This window comes from Stegodyphus dumicola, chromosome 7 (genome assembly GCF_044657685.1).
Source record: "Stegodyphus dumicola isolate Sdum_Otavi_A_Nest chromosome 7, ASM4465768v1".
Lineage (NCBI taxonomy): Eukaryota > Metazoa > Arthropoda > Arachnida > Araneae > Eresidae > Stegodyphus > Stegodyphus dumicola.
In genome coordinates this window covers 20487118-20497643 of record NC_140774.1, presented here as the reverse complement: position 1 = coordinate 20497643, position 10526 = coordinate 20487118, and the positions used below count along the sequence as shown (strand labels likewise).

At 32.5% G+C, this 10526-nt stretch overlaps 1 non-coding gene across 1 annotated transcript; it reads left to right on the top strand.

The window, feature by feature from the left end:
• The first annotated feature begins 857 nt into the window (after positions 1-857).
• TRNAE-UUC (transfer RNA glutamic acid (anticodon UUC)) lies at positions 858-929 on the top strand. The gene has a single exon. It is a non-coding gene; the product is annotated as a tRNA-Glu (tRNA).
• Positions 930-10526: the final 9597 nt, after the last annotated feature.

Genomic DNA, 10526 nt, shown 5'->3' with positions numbered 1-10526 from the left:
AATGCTAAATAGACTTGCCCCTGTATTTTTATTTTTCTGGCAAAGCATCGATTCTATAGATAGATTTTCATGTTACATTATAAAAAATTAATAAATAAATAATTAAATAAAGCAACTATTTCACTAGAATTATTTCATATGTACAACCTTCGTAACAGTACTTTTATACATGTAAACCGTAACGTATTGTTGCAGTTGAATGAGCATTGTTTAGAGATTCCTAAATATCGTCAGAATATTCGTGCAGATCAGACTGAGTTTACTTTTGTTGATACCCTAGAAATAACACAGAATAAAATTAAATTATGGTATTTGTTTCAAAGAATTTATTTTAAATATATTAAACACATAATTTTCTTTCATTTAAAAACAATTAAATTATATGTTAGTCAACTGCCCAATAAAATATAATTCTTAACAAAAAGAAATAATGAGGCAAACATTGAATTATTTTGGTATCAATTTAGAAAAAAACAGTTTTCACACATGGCCAATAAAACCTAGTAAAACATAATAAAAAAATTTCGTGTTACCAGACCTTTGTGTTTATTGGAACAATCCATTAGGTTTTGTTTCCAAATGAACAACCGGAAATGATACTTTACTTAAAGCTCATTGCTGTTTAAAACATGAGTTTAGCGAGAATGCCGATTAGATAATAATTAATCAGCACATTAGATAAAATTAATAACGTGATGTGGTCAGTACATCAATTTAACTTAAATAATTCATCTTCAGAACAGCAACCGTTATGAAAGTTTCTGTGTTTTCGAAAAGCGGCGAATTTAAAAGTGTCCTCCCACGTTGACAGACGAGCTGGCTGAAATGAGAAATATGTTGAGGAAGTCCTATGCAAGTCCCATGTGGTCTAGTGGTTAGGATTCCTGGCTTTCACCCAGGCGGCCCGGGTTCGATTCCCGGCATGGGAAGTTTATTTTTCTTAATCATAAGCTGGGTTTTGAACATAGAATAATTGGAATTATTTGAATCATCTGAACTTCTTTTTTCTTCTCCTCCTCTCTCTTCCCCCTCCCTTCAATTTTTTAATTTTGTGTAAAAAGAATATTTGTTAATCAGTTTTTTATCAAAAATGTTCAATACGTTGAATGAAATAAAGTTAATTAAAATAATTTTAAGTTTACTCTGTAAAAAATAACAAAAATTTTCAATATTTAAGCTGTTTCAAAAAATGACAAATAAAATAAATAGTATTCAGATTTTGCTAACATGAAATAATAATAATAAAAAAGATAATTTATAATTAAAAATAAACTAACAAATTAACAAACGGAAAAAATTATTGAATGATTCAGTTTTTAACGATCCAAAAGGGCTCTTTTAATGTTTAATACACAGCAAACATCAATCTTTTAATGTTTCTTTCATGTGATGTGTTTTCAGCACATCTTAATGATGTGTTTTCAGCACATCTTTTAATGTTTAATAATCAGCACACATTATCAATATATATATGGCTTAGGTCGAAGAGCGAAACATTTTGGAGGATATTAGATGAATATGCGTTTGGATCAACATGGAAATGTTATTTATCTTCTGTATACTTGAAAAGTGAAAACATGTGTAATGTAATTTATAAAAATATTGAATGTTTTTAATTAGATATATCAGTAAAGTGAAAAAAAAATATTATTAAGAACTGCATGTATCACTTTTAAGTAGTTTAGTTTATTATGGATAACAGACAAATTAAATATCCAAGAATAATTAATAGCTTACGTTTTTCCGAATGGCAACCGGCTCGAATGCAAAGTGAAACAAAGTAAAATCCTTTTCTGTGACTCTAATAACTTTTTTGAGCTAATAATGCGATACCGTTATTTTCATGCACACACATACGAAAGAAACATATTCATTATATATAATATATATGTAACACTAAATAGTTAAAAAAAAAAAAAAAAAAATCTGAAATGTTTCAGATTTTAAATTACGTCCAAAGGGGCGTTTTTTAACATTTTGTGTGTTACCTTTCTTTATTAAATATCATGTTCCTCGCACTTAAACCATAAGATCCAGTGCAACAGCAATATCGCAAAATAGTTTTAAAACGAGCATATCTTTAGAATTTCCGATACAGAGACTCACGCGCTGGAGATAAAAATGTTTTTTCTGCACAACGTTGCCATTGCTCGCTTTGAAATCCTTGAGTTTGTTAATCAAAAATTCGTCAAAGTTTTAAAAAATAGGAAATCGATCATAAAACAAATTTCAAATTTCAAATTTGGTCTTCCACATGCTCATATTCGTTGGAGGATTACGTTATTCAAAATTCGATGACTCTATGTACCGTTATTTTATGACAATGTGAGAAATATACATACATTTACGCAGATTTTCATTATTTAATTTCTTCAAATATAATGCAGGACTCTAACATTTTATGGCAACAGTTTGAAAAGTGAACCGACATTTATCCGTCCGACGCAAAATGCCAAAACGAAACTAATAGTCCTTCGGGATTCAAATCCCTTTGGACTAAAAAAAAAAAAACAAAATCTGAAATGTTTCAGATTTTAAATTACGTCCAAAGTGGCGTTTTTTAACATTTTGTGTGTTACCTTTCTTTATTAAATATCATGTTCCTCGCACTTAAACCATAAGATCCAGTGCAACAGCAATATCGCAAAATAGTTTTAAAACGAGCATATCTTTAGAATTTCCGATACAGAGACTCACGCGCTGGAGATAAAAATGTTTTTTCTGCACAACGTTGCCATTGCTCGCTTTGAAATCCTTGAGTTTGTTAATCAAAAATTCGTCAGAGTTTTAAAAAATAGGAAATCGATCATAAAACAAATTTCAAATTTCAAATTTGGTCTTCCACATGCTCATATTCGTTGGAGGATTACGTTATTCAAAATTCGATGACTCTATGTACCGTTATTTTATGACAATGTGAGAAATATACATACATTTACGCAGATTTTCATTATTTAATTTCTTCAAATATAATGCAGGACTCTAACATTTTATGGCAACATTTTGAAAAGTGAACCGACATTTATCCGTCCGACGCAAAATGCCAAAACGAAAGTAATAGTCCTTCGGGACTCAAGTCCCTTTGGACTAAAAAAAAATTTCTCTAATCAGCCAGAATTTGCTACTTCAAAGAGAAAAGAATAAAGAAAAATAATTCAAGAAATCTAAAACAAGGTGTTGAATATCATATAGCATATCTCCAATAAGTAATAATCAATAATTATTATAATTAATTATAATGATAGTATTTTAACATAAAATACGCAGCAATGTTTTAATATAATTAAATAATTATAATATTGGTTACAATTTTCCATCAGACTAAATTCGTATTTTCAACGGCGTCACAAAATTTATATGCATTTCGAAAAAATCTGATATAGATCTTTCTCTAATACGATGGTGTAAATAAAATGAAATAAAATAAATAAATAATAATAATAATAATCTGAAAGGATTCAGATTTCAACATCGCACCAGATGGTTTGTTAAGGTTTCTTATGCTCACGCTGAACTCGCAATTTACCAGTATGTTCTTAGATTCACTTTTGCTAACGCAAATTTTTTTTTTTTTTTTTTTTTTTTTTTTTTTTTTTTTGTCTTTTAAACATTGTTATTAAACATTACTTTCTTCGTCTTACGGTACTTAAAATTCAAGACTAAAGTCTCAAATTTTTTAAAAGTAGCATATTTTTAGAATTTCTGAGAGTTCAGTTCAGTTTCAGTTCTTTTCGTCGTATAAAAGTTGTTTTCTTCATAAGACAACTTTTTTTTATTTTTATTATTAACTTTTTGTCTTTCTATTTAATTTTTTAAACACCCTTTTCTTCGCATTTACGCCCCATAAAATTCAACGACAATATCAGAAAATATTTAGAAACAGCATTTCTTTAGAATTCTCGACAGAGGGCTGAAGAATTGCCACATATTTTTCTATACTCCCTATATTTCTTTAAAAATAATATATGGCAATAATACTGGGTGGCAACATAGTTTCATTTGGAAAGTGGTACGGGCAACAAAGAGAAGTTCCAGACTAATAGCGTCGCTGGTGCTAATAACTATAAAATAGATTGGAAATTCAAAATTCAGCTGTTTGAGTGGAATACACCTGCGTTGAAAATTTGGTAGCTCTAGATACAACAGTTTTCCTAGAGTGCGAGACGCATTATTCATACAAGCATATATACAAACAAACATGCATACAGGTTCTTCAAGGTCTACGCCAGAGACGGTGTACATATATACAGGTACACAGGTTCTTCATATACGGTGTACATATATACAGGTGTACATATATACATATATACAGGTTCTTCAAGGTCTACGCCAGAGACAACCTGTACGGTCGCACAGGGCAGCAAAATTTAGGGCCACCAAAATTTTTAGAAGGATCTGGCTGGGAAATTTAGGACTGGCAATATTTTTAGAACAATAAAGGAGGTGCTGAGCAACAGAATTTAGATATGGTAATATTTTTAGAATTCAGAGGGGCGCCGAGCAGCAGAATTTAGGGCTTGTAGAGATTGTCAAAATGCTTAGTGCCGGCCCTGTCTTCTTTAACGCTTTTTGAGAGAAACGTAGAATGACGCGCCTATTTTTAATTCAGGGTAGAATAATCCTGTTATCAGCTAATGCAGTCGTATTTAGTGAACTTAGAAGTAAAAGAAATTATTCCTTTATCTCTCCTTGATGGCAGCAAATAACGAAAAGCCCATGCCTCGTCGGCGTGCTGCATTCGAATATTTAAAACCGAAGTTTTCTGAGATTTCACTTTTCTACCTATTACCATGGAACATAAACATCGTGATATCAATTTTACTCGTGTACGACAGATGATAGTAATGAGATACATTATCTCGTCGGAATATATCTCATTGTGTTGTCTTAGCTTTGCAATAGGAAAGCAGAAAACATATAATCTATACGTTAAAACGAGTGTCCATTTGCTGCGTTTGCGCGTGTGTTTATAATTCACACAAATCTTCAGTTTTATTCCGATCTTGTTGAAATTTTGTGCATTTGACCTTCAGAACAAGAGAAAGGTCACTGTCTACATAATCGAAAAACTACTCCACGGGGTGAACACTCTTTATAGTTAGAGACGTTTTATTCGAATTTAATGAGGTTTTGCTTGTAGTAGCGATTTGTATCATAAATCGTCATAAACATCTGTGTCGTGAATGATCATAAATATCTGAAGCATGAGTTAATTGTCATAATATCTATGGCATGAATTATCATAAATATCTGTATCATCTATCAGTCAGTTATCTTAAATACCAGTATCATGAGTCGATTATCATAAATATCTAAAGCATGAGTTAATTACCATAAATATCTTTATCATAAATATCTGTATCATCAATGAATTATCATAAATATTTAGAATATAAATTTTCGTGAATATCTCTATTATGAGTCGATTACCATAAATATCCCCATCATAAGTAAATTATCATAAATATCTTTATCATGAATTGTCCGAACGGGCTGGCTGCATGGGCGTTTTCGTGGTTTTCCCCATGTGTAACGTGTATACGAGCCAGTTTCACTCAGAAAGTCCTCCACGAAGGCATCTCTCCCTTTAGGCAGATAGCCCTCGAGGCTTTGCTATAATCACACATACACATGAATTGTCATAAATATCTGCATTATCAATCGGTTATCTTAACTATCTGATTCATGAGTCAATTACCATAAATATTTTTACTTCGAATTGTGCTAAATACCTGCATCATCAATCAATTATCTAAATATCTGTATCATGAGTCGATTATCATAAATACCTAAATCATGAGTCCATTACCATCAAAATTTTTATCTTGAATTATCATGAATATCTGTATTCCGAATTGATTATCATAAATATTTCAATACTGAGGCAATTATCATAAATATCTGTATAATGAATTATCATAAAAATTTGTATGCTAGATCGTCATAAATATTTATATTATCAGTCAATTATCATGAATTATCATAAATATATGTATCGTGCGAGAATTATCATAAACGTCAATATCATGAATTATCACAAATATGTTCATTGTAAATCGATTATTATAAATATCTGTATCATATGACTATCTGTATCATGAATTAATTGTCATAAATATTTGCATCATGAATTAATTGTCATAAATATCTGCATCATGAATCAGTTATCATTAATAACAAAAGCAGTAGGGTATTTAAGCAATCTCGGGTTAAGAAACTTTCATACTAAAATTCCCTTAAAGAAATCTATTTCACACCTACTTTGCACAAAAGAGGAAAAAAAAATTCTGCATGTTCTCCCCTCCCCGATACGCGAGAAAAACGAATAAAAGAGGAGGAAGTAACGCTCACTGGTACACAAATATTCGTAGTTGAAGTTGTAGTACTCCTCCCGACGCTTGATCAAGATTTAGTTCTTTAAAGGAGGGGAAAGAGAAAAAGTAGAATAAAATTTAAAAAAAAAAAAAAAAAAAAAACTAAGTATGGTTTTTTTTCAACTGCAAATAAAGAGGTCTTTTTCGTTGGAGCTCAGAGCCTCCTTCTCCGCTTTTTTATTATTTTATTTTCTCACTTTTTTCAAGAGTTTCTTCAATCAAAGATTACGCACTTAGTTGTCTGGTCGTTTACATCTCAAAAGACTTACGACGGAAACCCACCCCCTTTACACACATGAAATGGAAAAGGAACTTTTTTATCCCAGCTGCTATGCAGTTTTCAGGCAGCTGTTTAGCATATTGACCCGAAAATATTGGACACTTTGTCATTTTATCTGTAATATTAAACAACTAAGAATCTTCTTTGTGTGTATGCATGTATGTTCCTCTCACTGTGAAAAAACGACGGCATCTAGAGTCACCGAATTTTCAGTACGTCTAGTCCTCCATTTCAACATGGGCAACTCGAAGCTTGGATTTTGAATTTGTTTTTGATTTACTTCATATTTTGCATGAATTTAACGAATTTTTATTTAGCTGTCTCATCGGTTTGAAAGCGAGAAGTGGCGACACCGCTCGAAATGAAACATTTTTTTTTTTTTATATCCGGTGCACCAGCCTTTTGCCATTCGGCAAAATATTTATCTTTCAGTTTTAATTCACTAATTCGATTATTTGAGAGCAGTGCGTTGCCACTGTGTTACATACAATATTTATTATCTTCTCGCACCAACATGTTGCCATTCAGTAAAGCGTAACATATTCAACTTTCAAATTTAATCTTCTGCTATTGAGTAGCAAACCATTTTTTTTTTTTTTTTTTCCCTTTAAATTTCTAATGAAGCCGGCAATAAATACAAATATCCTTATGATATACAGAGATCCAAAAACTATCAAAATACAATAATAGTATAATAGAATACACAGAGAAGTCTAAAGTACAAAGAAGAATTACACAAAAAGAAAAATGCAACGATTGAAAAATTATATGTAAAGACAAGATCAAGTCTGCAATCTATTTAAAAGATCTCTAGTCTCCTAGTATCTGGAAAAACACTGATCTGAGAGAGGGCTGAGCAGACTAGGAGATACGTTCATCACTGCACCATTTCAGCAAAGGGGGCAGGCAGGACTATCAACTATTTGGAATTGTGACTGACTACTGAATACTGTGAACAAACCAAGTGACTGAAAAGCAATAAAAGCACTTGAAAAAATTTTTCAATGCATTTAAATGAGATGGCTAATTAGATTTATAAGACATTTTTATGCAGTTGGACCGTTGTACTTATTTTAACCAGTTGGACTTATTTAAAACCATGAACGACTTGATTTTCACGGCTCCTCCCGACATAAACTGCCATATTATGTAAAAAACTTTAGCCAAACGAAGGGTAACCATAAACACTTTCACTTTCGACTTCTGTTTGCCGAATTTGTGGATTAAATGATAATAAACAATAAATGACACAATAATAAATAATAAAATGCAATAATATATCTGAAATAAATCCAATAATAACTCAAATACAATAACAACTAGCTTAAATATGGATATGGATATGGATATGGAGAAATGAGGTGGACATCCATTGTTTAACCATGGGCAGTGTGAGTATTGTCCAGCCACACTAGCTACCCAGATAAATTACACCTCACAGGACTTACCGGCGATCCTGCCAGGCAATGCTTTGAATTTTACCAGACCGCGGGCAGTGCCTTTCTTTTTCCCTTAAATATACATTGGTGTTTTTACAGTTGGTGCCTTTCGTACGTACATGCTATGAAGGGCAGCTCCATGTACGTGCGAAAGGCACCAACTGTAGTCGAAATTGACCAGAGTTTGCTCGCACGGCGCAAAAACAACACTGACAGGGTACTTCCACAACGGTGTATATTCGGGCGAGTTATGCCGTGAAAGTGGCCAGTGTTTTCTTGTCCAGGTCCAAAATCTGGAAGCAAGCACATTGATATCAATGGCTGTAGACCACGTAGTAGAACGATGGACAATATATTCAGATTGCTAGCAATTCTACAAAACAGACGAGCTTGAAAAGGCTGGTTACAATCATTTAACTGTGAATCACACATTTAATTTTGCTGATCCAACAACGGGTGCTTATACCAAAAATGTTGAAAGATTGAGGAGGTCTATAAAATGGTGAAACAAAAAGCAAACGTACATCATCTAGAGTCGTACTCTTCGGAATTCATGTGGTGTAAATTCTGTAAGAAAGATAAGCATTGCGATGTTATATTAAAAGCAATCACGGAGATATGACAGCCACAAAATATGTGCAAGTGGTTTAAACATGGCGATAATCTTGGCGTCATTTTGATAACGGGCGCCTTGAAAATCAAGCAGTACTATTTTTCTTTTTTCATAATAACTATTTTAGGGGGCTGGTGGAGTAGAAAAGGATCTCTCCTTTCCCCCAGTTGTTATGCCGTTTTCAGGCAGTGTTCAGCATGATGACCTGAAAGTTTTAGCTACTTTGTCCTTTTATCCGTATCATTAAATAATGCAGAAATTTGTCGACTTAATGCCGAATGAGCCAGTTCCCAAAACAGCCTTAACAGTGTTGTTCCCATCCGGGCTTACAGGGGAGGATTCAATAATTTTATTCCCAGTTGACTCCTATCGGGGATTGTTCCCTCATTTCGTTTGTAACACAATCTGTGTTCGTACACCCTTTTCTGTAAATAAGAGAAAGTAAACTGCTTTAAACGGCATAACACATTTTTATCATGATTTGTTTTGATGGGATATGAATACGGACGAAAACAAGACACAGTGTACTCTACATTAGTATTATTAGATTGGTACTGCACATATCAGAGGTGGCCAAACTTCATGTCAATAAAAGCCGCATGGTGGAATTCAGGTAAGTTCAAGAATTGTAATTAGATTTTCCGAAAGTTCCAAATCCATATTTAACTTATTTTAAAAGTACTGAAACTTTCAAATCGAAAGAAACGTCTGATTCTAAACAGTCATTCAATGGAAATTTGCCTTCGATGATGCGTCGAAGCCAATGCGAAGTTTTGTGGTGCTTTTGCCCTCTAATTACAGCTTGATGCGGTAAGAAGTACTCTTTTCCACCTTTTAAATCCTTCGATTCTTCCACGAATTCTTATAAATTTTGATCTACGACAATTTTGCAGTGTTTCTGTAACTTCTGATCCTTCTTAAATCTGCACCACAGCGACTCAAATCCTTTTGCTGCCACCTCAAAATTACCCCGTAATTCTCCTTCAAGGTCGTTCCACGTCAGGTAAACCGTTTGTATGTTGTTCCTCAAAATTTAAGGATTCTGGAAATTTTCTAAAGATAGCATCGTCTTCTTAGTCGTGACTATTATCAGATTTATTAGAAATTTCCAAAGTTTTCACTTGCCATAAATTTCTCATCATTTCGGACATCGAATCGGCTTCTAAATTATTTTTAACTCGTATCAAATTTTGTATGATACTAAACGTTTGTGATGCATTTAGCTTGTAATTTTGTGAGGCGTTTGACATGCGTTTTCTGTTCCACTCACTGACCATCCCAGTTTAGATTTCTTTCCTACTAATGACTCAGAAATTCGGCAGATCCTTTCTCTAAAACATTCACAAGCAAATCTAATTTTTAAAGACTTTTTTTAAAAAATTGTTTGATAGTATCAGAACATTTTTTAATAACATTGTTAAGTTTCCTGACTAGCAAAGGGAAAGATAAAATAAATATGTTTCAACATTAACCAGTTTAAGTTTATTAAAAACTTTGTAAAATGATAAATAATTTTCTTTTGGACACTGAGGAGTTTTATTTAACTGTGTTCAATAAATATATTTTATTGGCATAATAATTGCGCTCTGACCATCCTTGCCATATACGGAGTAGCAAAAGTGGTCGAAAGTAAAGTCAATAACACTGAGTCGGCATGGAGAAATCTTTATAACATGGGAATTCGAAATTATCTAATTATGAAGAACTCGAGGCAATAACTAAAATCATATACTAGAATAAATAAGTAAATAAATCTGAAAGGTTTCAGATTTCAACGGTCGCCCAAAAAGGTTTGTTAAAGTTTTTTTCCACTCCCGCTG